At 53.0% G+C, this 9,709-nt stretch overlaps 1 protein-coding gene across 1 annotated transcript in view; it reads right to left on the bottom strand.

The window, feature by feature from the left end:
- The window catches only part of SEMA5B (semaphorin 5B), a 122,414-nt gene extending 115,330 nt beyond the window's left edge, over window positions 1–7,084 (bottom strand). The window contains exon 1 of the mRNA XM_080655451.1: window positions 6,825–7,084. The gene's annotated coding sequence lies outside the window, so the exon portion shown is untranslated. The remainder of the gene's footprint in view (window positions 1–6,824) is intronic.
- Window positions 7,085–9,709: the final 2,625 nt, after the last annotated feature.

Raw genomic sequence — 9,709 nt, forward strand, 5'->3', positions numbered from 1 at the left:
AAGGACCTGGCTCTTTGGAAGGGCTGAGGGAGAAGAGATTCTGCATGCCAATGGCGTGAGGCCAGGTGGAGCCTAGGAAAGAAGACTTAGGTTGGTGGCTCTCAATCATGGCTGCATATTAGAAGGTGAAAAAATACCAATGCCTAGGTCCATCCTCAGGGATTCTGACTTCATTGAGGTCTAGGATAAGGCTGGTCATCTATATGTTTTTCAAAGCTCTTCAGGTGATTCTAATAGGGACCAGTGAATTCGTGTTGCGCTGGCCCAGGCTACTGTTACCAGTGTACAGAGGACACTGGAGCCTTGCTCTCTAGACTGAGCCCAGCATGTGAACAGAGACTCATCCTAGAAGCTAGAAAGAAGCTAAAAGGAAGCAGGTGGCCCTAAGACGCTTGGTCTATGCAGGAAAATAACTCTTAGCTTTGGGGGACAATTCACAGAAGTGCTCCTTAAGAGCTGGCCTATTTGGGAGCTTTTTCCACAAGGACACTACTCTCCACTTGAGACTCCTGATGGAACCCAGTTATCAGCTGAATCCACAGACTGCAAGTACAGGTGAGTCTACAAAAGGGAGAAGGGAAGGAAACCGAGATCCTGATAAATCTACAGGGACCTGACTCTGCAGAAGCTGGAACTAGTGGTATTTTCCTCTCTGTCCTGCTTTTGGGCAGAAACACACTCGGGCCAACGGAGCCATGTGCAAACCTTAAAGGTAATCTACTTTGGGTGGATGAGTTTCTCCCAGGCGCCTTGAGGGAAGAGGAGCAGAGGGAACAGGTTGCTGGAAACAAAAGTTTGTATTAAATGATAAGATCTCCCAGCTTCTCATTACAGGATAGAGTTACTCAAGGCACCAAAAGAAGGGAAAGAAGAGGCCTGGATCAGGGGATGTACACACTGGAGCCATACATCCCTGAATAATTAAGAGCGAACAGCAGCTCTTTTGTACTCCTTAAAGTGGGGCTTTTGGGGGGCCTTCAGGACAATGCCCAGGGCAGTATGGAGGCAGTTTTGGCTCAGGTGGACTAGTGGGGCTGGCAAGTAGGGATGGATCTAAATTGCTACCCTATCAGCCGTTTCCCTGAGGTTGCCTGCCTCACATCAACTCTTGCAAAAGAACAGAGCTGCAGATAACACAAGATGCTGGGTAATCAAACCATACACTAAGTTTATACCTGGGTGTATGTGAGTATATTTACATACACACATATATGGCAGATTTACCTTCCAGATGATGTTTGGCTCAGACGGAGGATAGGGAAAATGCACTCTCTGAAGATGCCGGGACTGGCACTCAGGGGGTTATAAACAGTGGGGCTAGATAGTAATTAGAAACTGGCTTGAGACTAAACATCCATAATAAATAATCCACAAAAAGGGGAATGAACCACTCCTGGGAAATCAAGAACTGACTATAATCTTAATCCAAAACCACTGGCCTTGATGGTCAGAAAGAGCCTGTGGGGTTGGTTCCTCTGACACCTCATTTTTACAGATGGGGTGTCTGGATTAAGCAGAAGCACTCTAGTGGGGAAGCCGCCCTGGATTCCAACCCAGCCTCCTCCTTCGGGAAAGTAAACCTACCTCCTCTAATTTGATCCTCGGGGGACTGGCGGAACAGACGGTCACCAGCCATCCTCCAGAACCAACCCTTCCTGTCACAGGAGAGGCCACAGAGATATTGTTGGTTCAAATGCAAAGATATTCTGATAATACTGACAAGGCTTCAAATTCAGAGGAGTTCCAGGTGCAAGTCTGATGAAGTCATCCTTAACAAATGCAGAAAGGCAATGCTGTGTGCTGAGTCCCTGCCATGACACCGTCCTGGCAGGACTCGGCACACAGCATTGCCTTCCAAGCTTTCATTGCTCAGGGAAAACCCCAATGAGATCCTTGGCCTCTTATTTCAAGTCAGAGTGGAGGACGGTGAGCAGCCCAACTGTGGGGAAATGGGAAATGTGCTCAAGGGCAAACTCTCCCAAGCCCAGTCTCCAGCCCAGGGGTCCCTCCTCCGGCTTTCCCCACTGTGCCATCTCGTGTTTTTGTTTTTTTCTACTTTGAAGCCTAGGAAAGAATTAAAGAGTGCATTCTGCAAGGTTTGGTTTTCATCTCTCACGCTCACTGAAGCACAGCACCAAAGCAGAAGGGCAGGATGGTGACATGCAGGGCCACAGAGCAGTCAGCACCCCTTTCCCTCTCGGAACTCTGCTCCCAGCTGGGACTCTCCCCTGCCACTCTCTAACTTTCCAGCCTGTTGTAAAGGGGATTTCTTCAGAAAGAAAGTCTTGAAGGAGATTCTTCCATTGGAGACAGAGAATGGCATACACAGAGATCCCCTTCCAGTTTACCCACCACGGAGCCATCTCCTCAGCTGAGCAGATGTCACCAAACCAAAATTCAGAGAGAAAGAGTTTCCAAATGTATGCATTATGCCAGTGAAATCCAGGGGTTACCCACACACGCCATAAGAGAAAGGCTCAATTCGGTCAACTCAATAAGACTCCATTCATCAAGACACTTGCTTTGGCCTCTTATTATACATTTAAGACCAAATTAGTTAGGCTTTGCCATAAATATAAGACCAACTTAGTGATGGCTAAACTCAAATGCAAAGGTATGAATGTGAAGAAAACTCATTCATTGGAGGTAGTTATTTCCAATACTTACACAAAGTCATCAGTTGATGAAGACAAGCTAGTAATCAAGGTGACCGAATGAGGCAAAGGATGGTCTCAGGACACACTGGGGTTCAGACCCTGAAGTATAAATAACCAATACTCCCTCCCAATAGTTCTCATCCCCAGATCACCAAGCACAAGGCAGGTGTTCAACCCCACTTAATGAGTGAGGAATCTGAGGCATGCAGAGGGGACTTGGAAATAGGGACACAACTAGCTCTCTCAGCCCTCCCCCTAAATCCTTTGGACAACTCCACATTAGTGGTCAGGACACCCAGACAAACCCACGGGTAAAAAACAACCCACAGTAAATTTCATCTTAGAAGTTGAGGCAATGCTAGTGATTGTGCTCTCCTAGCATGCTGATTCACCTCCATCCAGGGATATCAGAGATAAAACTTGTCTAGTGTTGTATCCATAGTTTCTAGCACAGTGCCTGGCACATAGCAGGTGCTCAGTAAAAGATAAACAACTTAGTTTACGGCCACTGTTTATCTCATCTACCTGGTTTACAGGCAATAAAAAAATCAGCGCTTGAGAACCATGGGGAACACCTGACTGTGGGGCAGCAGAACTCAGCTCTGGGTCCTTTGAGGCAATATGACAAGGTAACAAGCACTTCTAATCAGGGATTTTGTCCTTTGCCTTCTGTGTCCATTCTATCACCTCAGTCCTCAATAAAAGTGGTGAATTGGTTGATTGTATAGTCGTGATCTGAGCTGCTATCTTGTTGACTTTCCCTGTGGGATACAGGAGGGTGACCAAGATTAAGAACAGGAGTGTCATGATCGATGTTCAAAATAATTCAACCCGACAGCATCTTCTTCCCAAGTGCACACACTCCATCCACCAATCTTCAGCCTTGCCAGGCTGCTCCTCCATCAACCTCTGCCATCCCCCTGCCCCCTTGCTGGAGCTCCTCTTTCCCTTTTTAGACCAAAATTTGAGGCTCAGGGCTTTCTGGATATTCCTTGGGATCCCCCAACAACCTATGTGAGCTTCTGGCCTTTTCTCTTTCAACCCCTGCATAGAGCTTTACTATATTCGAAGCAAAAAGTCATGTTTGGATTTTTTTTTTCTTTCTCCTAAAAGAAAAAATTGGTTTACACCCACTGCGTTCCAGAGGTGGAGGAGGGAGGGGAGGGACATGAGACCTGAGTTCCAATCTTGGCTCTGCATCTAAAATCTTGTATCAATGGATATGAAGTGCTAGATCTGTATAAGACGAGACAGCTCCCCGACCTCAAGGAACTCATCTTCTCACAGAAGAGTCCTAGTGGCCCTGAGAGTGAGGGTGAGCTGGGGGTCCACCAGGTTAGAGGGAGGACCAGGCTGGTGGGGCGTTCCAATCAATTCCCAAAGTGCAGGGAAACATGATAACATGTGCACACAAAGAGACGAGATCACGTCGTAGAATCACAATTTCTTAATCTGCAGATATAGGGGTCAGACCGCTCAAGGGCTGCACATTGGTTTTGTTTGGACCATTGTTATTTGGCCAGTTTGACTTTGAATAACCATTTGTCCCCAGGCCCAGCCACTTTAAATTGCTTGATCAGCACATTGCTACCTGCCTGCCCTCTGTAGGCATTTGAGTTTGTGACTGCCCAGACATGACAATCTCCTCCAGCTTTGAACCTCAGTAACAAGTAACTAATAGGGGGACTTTCAAACAGGCCAGGAAGGATACCCTAGGACAAAGTCTTCTGTGATTCTTCCAATCCCAGCTGGGGGGGAGGGGGGCAATCCACAGAGCCAGGCTGGACCTCTGGGCTTCTTTGCCTGTCCAGTCCCACTCTGGGAGTGGGAAGGGAGCCCCTCCTTGTCCATCCCTTCTCCTGTCCCACCCTCCCTATCCACACAGCTGGTGGGGAAGGGGTCAGAGTCCACAAGCCCAGCTCCCAGTCCCACCGGAGTCATCAGGCTTTCCTCAGCCAGTCCTCTCCTAAGCCCTGGGTCACCATCTGGCACCAAGCCCTTGCTGCCTTGCATCGCCTTTGCATTTTTCTGTTCATGTTCTCCCCACTCCCCTACCCCCTACCCTCCCCCCCAAAAAAGCTGGTGAATTTAGCACGGGCTCAGCCTGGTATCTACCAGAACCTGGCTGGTACATCGCACACCAGGTGCTTAAGGATGTCCATAGTGATGGTAATGATGGCTGTTTGCAGCTCTGGAGAAGGAACACTGGGGCCTGACTCCCTGGAAAGAGAACAGAGATGGGCCCAGAAGAAAGAAATTGCCCCACCACACACACACACACACACACACACACACACACACACACACACATGCCTTTCCCCACATGGCACAACCAGGGGCAGCCCTTCTTCCTGAGTGATCTCCCAAAAGGGTTCTTCCTGCCTGTTCTGCCCTAAGTGGCAGAGTGGCAAGCCTTCTCTCTCTTTGATATTTTATCCGCCTGCCTTCTCCCTTCCTTCTTGGTTGGGAATCTAGATTGGGCAGGGTACTGCAGCTTTTCCCAAGCTGCTTCTTCATCTGGCTCCCTTTTTCTAGGGAGGTCCAGTTCTCAAACTCAAGTTCCCCTCTGCCCCTTCCTCAAGGTCATCTATCCCGGATCAGAAAAGCCGAGGCCACTTTTTAATGTCAAGAAGAAATGGCGAGGGGGGTCGGGGTAAGTAAGGAGAAGGAAGAGAATAGCCTAAAAGATGAGGGGGATATGGGGGTGGGGAGGACTGGGAGGCGGGCTTTGGGGGGGGGGGCGCTGGAGAAGAGAGTCTCTGCCTAGAGAGCAGAATGCCGCCGAAGTGGGGAGCCGTGGGGTGGGGGGCTGAGAAATGTGGAAGGAGACTGGATTTTCTAGGGGCTGAGGGGAAACTATGGCGGGTGGGGCCAGGGAAGGTGGGATCATGCTGGGGTCTAGACCCAGGCCAGCTTCCAGACCCCCCTTCCCCGCCCCCATCCCAGTTGCATAGGCTACAACGCAGGGCCGGGAGGAGCGCATCCCGAGGGCCGGCAGCTCTCCGACTCCCGCCGCTCGGGTTCCCACCGCGGAAGCCTGGGGAGGTTCCCAGGGTGGGGCAGAGTCCGGCGGCTACCTCTCCGCGTCCAAACTCGGGCCCACTGCAGCCGGGCGCGGGGGGCGGGCGTTACGACCGGAGGACTGGGCAACCGGGTATGGGAAGGAGGCAAGAACGGCGCTTCAGGTGGCTGGCTCCTCCTTGTAGTTTAAAGTTTGCAGTAGGCGAAGGAACCGACTCCGTCCTCCCTCTGCAGCCGGCGCCCGCGGCTCGGCCGGATCAACTCAGGCTCCCCTCGCCCTCGGCGGGTCCGGCGGCCACTCCCTCGGGGCTCCCGCCCCGCTCGGGTCCCGGATCCCCTCTCTGGTCTCCATCCCTCCCAGTGCCCGCGCCCCCCGCTCCCTCCCTCCGCGCTGGATCTCCGACAAGACGTGAGCGGAAAGTGAATGGGCAGCCCAACCACAAAGACAAATTACCATGAGACAAATACATCGGGAAATCGCCGTTCGCGTCCTGGTTCCCGCCGCCGCACCCCTCTCCACCGGCCCAGGAGGGAACGCGGGGCTCCCCGGCCGCTGCGTCCGGGGCCTGCCAGGGCAGAGTTGGGGTTCCACAGGGCCCTGCCCGTGCAGGGGTCCGGGAACAAACCCCCCCCCCCCCGAAGGTGGAATGGAGCGGGGACGTCCCCGAGCAACAGATTTTACACTCCGCGTGGGCTACGGATTCCCACGCACCCCGCCCGCCCGCACACTCCCTGCACCGGGGTGACTCGCCGGTCCTCTCTGAACCTCCATCTCCGCGGGTCTCAGAGCCTCCGCCCCGCTCTCTCCCAGCCATTCATTCCACCGTCCCCTTCTTACAGGCCGGGCCCGGGTTCCCATCGGGCAGCCCAGACGCGCCGACCCGGGGCGGGCGAGGACCCCGTACAGCCGGACCCGGAGCGAGTGGGCGGCGGGGGGAAAGGCAGCGCGGAGAGCGCCCAAGTCGAGGTGTCTGCGGGCGGCGCGGAAGCCCGAGGACCCCCTCTTCTCCCGCCCGACGCCTGTGCCATCTGGTTCCAAATTGCCAGCGTCCCTGGCCCCTACCCCTCTCCCCACCGAGTTGCTGAAGTTTGAAACTTGCAGCCCCAGCCCGCGCACGGGAAGCGCCCGCGGTTCCCGGGACTCACCTCCGGGTTGCGGGCGCAGGTGCCCGGTTCCCGGTGGCTCCCGGCTTCGAGAGAGGCGGAGGCGAACCAGGAGGGCTGGCGGCCGGTCTGGGAATTGGGCGGCCGCGCGGAACGGCCTCCGGCTCTGGGCTCAGCACTCTGGTGCGGTCCCGACCCGGGCCCGCGCCCGCTATGCTCGGGCTCCTCAAGCCGCCGCTGGACGCGCGGCCAACCCGCCCGGCTCCGCGGAGCTGGGCGCTGGCAGCAGTCCTCGCGCTCCAACTAGCTCCCGACCCGGCTCGCGGGTGAGAACGGGGAGGAGGGGACGGAGGGAGCAGGAGGGGGAGTGACGGAGGGATCGGCAGTGGGGGAGGAGTTGAGAGCGAGGGGAGAAGAGGAGGGGAGCTGGAGCGTAAAGGAGGAGGGGGTGGAGAGGACCAGCCGCGGCGGGCGCTTCTGTCGCCAGCCCTGAGGCGTGCGCAAGAGCGCGAGGGGGCGCCCTGCACCTCCCTGTCCCCGACCCGGCCCGACCCTCGCCCCTGGCCGGCCCAGTGTGCGTTACCCAGGCGTAGGGGTGGGAGGTTGAAGTCCCGTTCAGCAGTCGGCTTTGGAGCGGTGAGACCCAGCTCCCCGAGCACTTGCCGCCTTTTGCTACATCTTGCCCACCCGTTCTCAATAATCCCCATCTGGAAGGCCTCCTCCCACCCGAACCCTGCCACCCACACCTTGGGGCCTGAGGAAAGTCTCCTTTCTCCCCCGTTCCCAAATCCCCCAGCCCAGTCTGCCAGGGACGATCTTCCTGCCTGTGGATTCGAAGGGGGAAAGAACCGCGTACCGCACACAGGAAATCTGGTGTGAACTGCAGTAGAAGAGAGGGAGGCCAGGCTGCTGGGCTGGACTGGAAAGCCAGAACTGGCCGCGTGAGGGTTGACAAGCTGGACGACCCTAAGTGAACCTCTCCAAGCCTCAGTTTCCTCATCTATAAATCAGGGTTGGTAATAACTACCGCACAGAACAATTTGAAGACCAAGTAGCGGGCTACAGTGAGTAAAATAACACCAGGAACGCTGGGAGGGCATCCAAGAGATTAGCGATTCTGGGAGGCCGGCAGTGAGCGCTCTGAGCTGAGCAGGAGGCTTAGCGCGATCACACCGAGGGAGGCTGCATTGTTGACAAGTTTAATGTCTAGGGTTTCTGGTGGCAAGAAAGCGGAGGGAAGGAGAGGGGCAAGCTTCAAATCCTGTGCCCGAGCTGCGAGAGGGAGGGGAAGGGAGCCCTCTGGTGAAGAAAAAAAGGTATTTAAAATAAAAAAGGTGACCTAAGTGTGTGTGGGGGGAGGGTGGGGGGGGGGAAATAGGGCTGGGGGGAAACAAAACAAAGAATGAAGGAGAAAGACAAAGGACCCGAAAACAAATTAAGCCCCCAGAAGTATGATTTTTAAGAGAAAACCAAAGAGAAATACGAAATAAAAATAGATACGTTGGAAGAAGGAAAACATTAAAAAGACTTTCTAGTGTATGCCAGAAATTGAAGAAATAGAGTAAAGCATTTTACATAACAAAATTCTAGGTAAAGGAAATTCCAGATAAAGCTGAGGAATGGAGACAGCACGAATCCCAGAAAAGCAACCTCCCCTACACACACACACACACACACACACACACACACACACACTCCCCTCTGAACCAAGGTGAGAAGCAGTTTGGCCAGGATGATGGAAAAGCAAGAACAAATCCAAGAAGGGAGTTTATGAGATGCTCTAAAAAGGGAAACAGTGCACAATCTCAGAAATAAAGACTTTCTAGGGCAACAGAAATGCTGAAACTCATAATGTGCAGAATGGAAAGAAACTTGCAAAGATAAGACACACTCTGGACCAGAGGAGAGAGCTGGAGAGAAGAGGATGAAAAGAAGAAAATGGGTGTGTGGGGGCACACCAGTCTGGTAGCCCAAACATTTAATTAAGGGTAGAAATCAAGTTGGAAGAGGTAAGTCCAGGGCATCCAGTCCAAACATATCATTTTACAGACAAGGGCAATGAGATCTAAAGAGGGGAAGCAATTTTCCCAGAGTCCCAGGCTGGGGTGGGGGCAGGACAATGAGTGCTGTCCCCATCCTCATCCTCGTTCCCTACAGAACCGTGGGGACTGCTTTTGCCATTGCAACAATATAAGTGTGTGAGATATACAGACACCTCTTAATTAATAAGAAAACATGAGAGTGTCCCATTTGTCTGGTTGGCAGCTTAGACAAAATGCCTTCTGAGCGGTTCTGTCAGCAGCAGCTCTCTCTTGGAAGACAATAAAAATCCTTGCCATTCTTCATCATATTCTCTCAGCCTCCTTCTCTTTTCCACCATGTTTTGGTGGGTTTCTTTTTCTTCTCTTCCCACTGTCATTTCCTGCCCCGTCCTGGCTCTCCTCCCCATTGTCAATGACTGTGGGAGGGTCTTGGTTCAGGCAGAGAAGAGAGCAGACCCCAGTCTGGGGACACAGGCAAGGAATCCTCCCTTTTCAAGGGAAGCAGGAGCCAAGAAGGGGAGACACCCAAGGAGACACAGACAGAGGAGCAGAGCTGCTTGGGATGCTGGGCTAATTAATCCTAATTGCATCCTACAGTATTGTATTGATTAACAGTGATTACTCAAGAGCTCTCAATGCAAGACAGCTTCTGAAGTCCAACCCTCAGGAAGGGACAGTTGCTTTACTAGCCTGGCTTACCACCACTTCAGGCATCCCTAGAATTTGGCAAGCCCAGCCTCATTGGAATCTCTGAATCATTTGGAGAAAACCTGGAGCATTGACCCCATCACGACAGTGTCACTACCACTTTCTGTCGCCCTCTTTAAACCTTTGCAATAACCTGTACAATAATTACTTCTATTAGGAGCAATTCTCCACTTAATG

The sequence above is a fragment of the Plecotus auritus genome, assembly GCF_963455305.1.
Source record: "Plecotus auritus genome assembly, chromosome: 2".
Classification (NCBI taxonomy): domain Eukaryota; kingdom Metazoa; phylum Chordata; class Mammalia; order Chiroptera; family Vespertilionidae; genus Plecotus; species Plecotus auritus.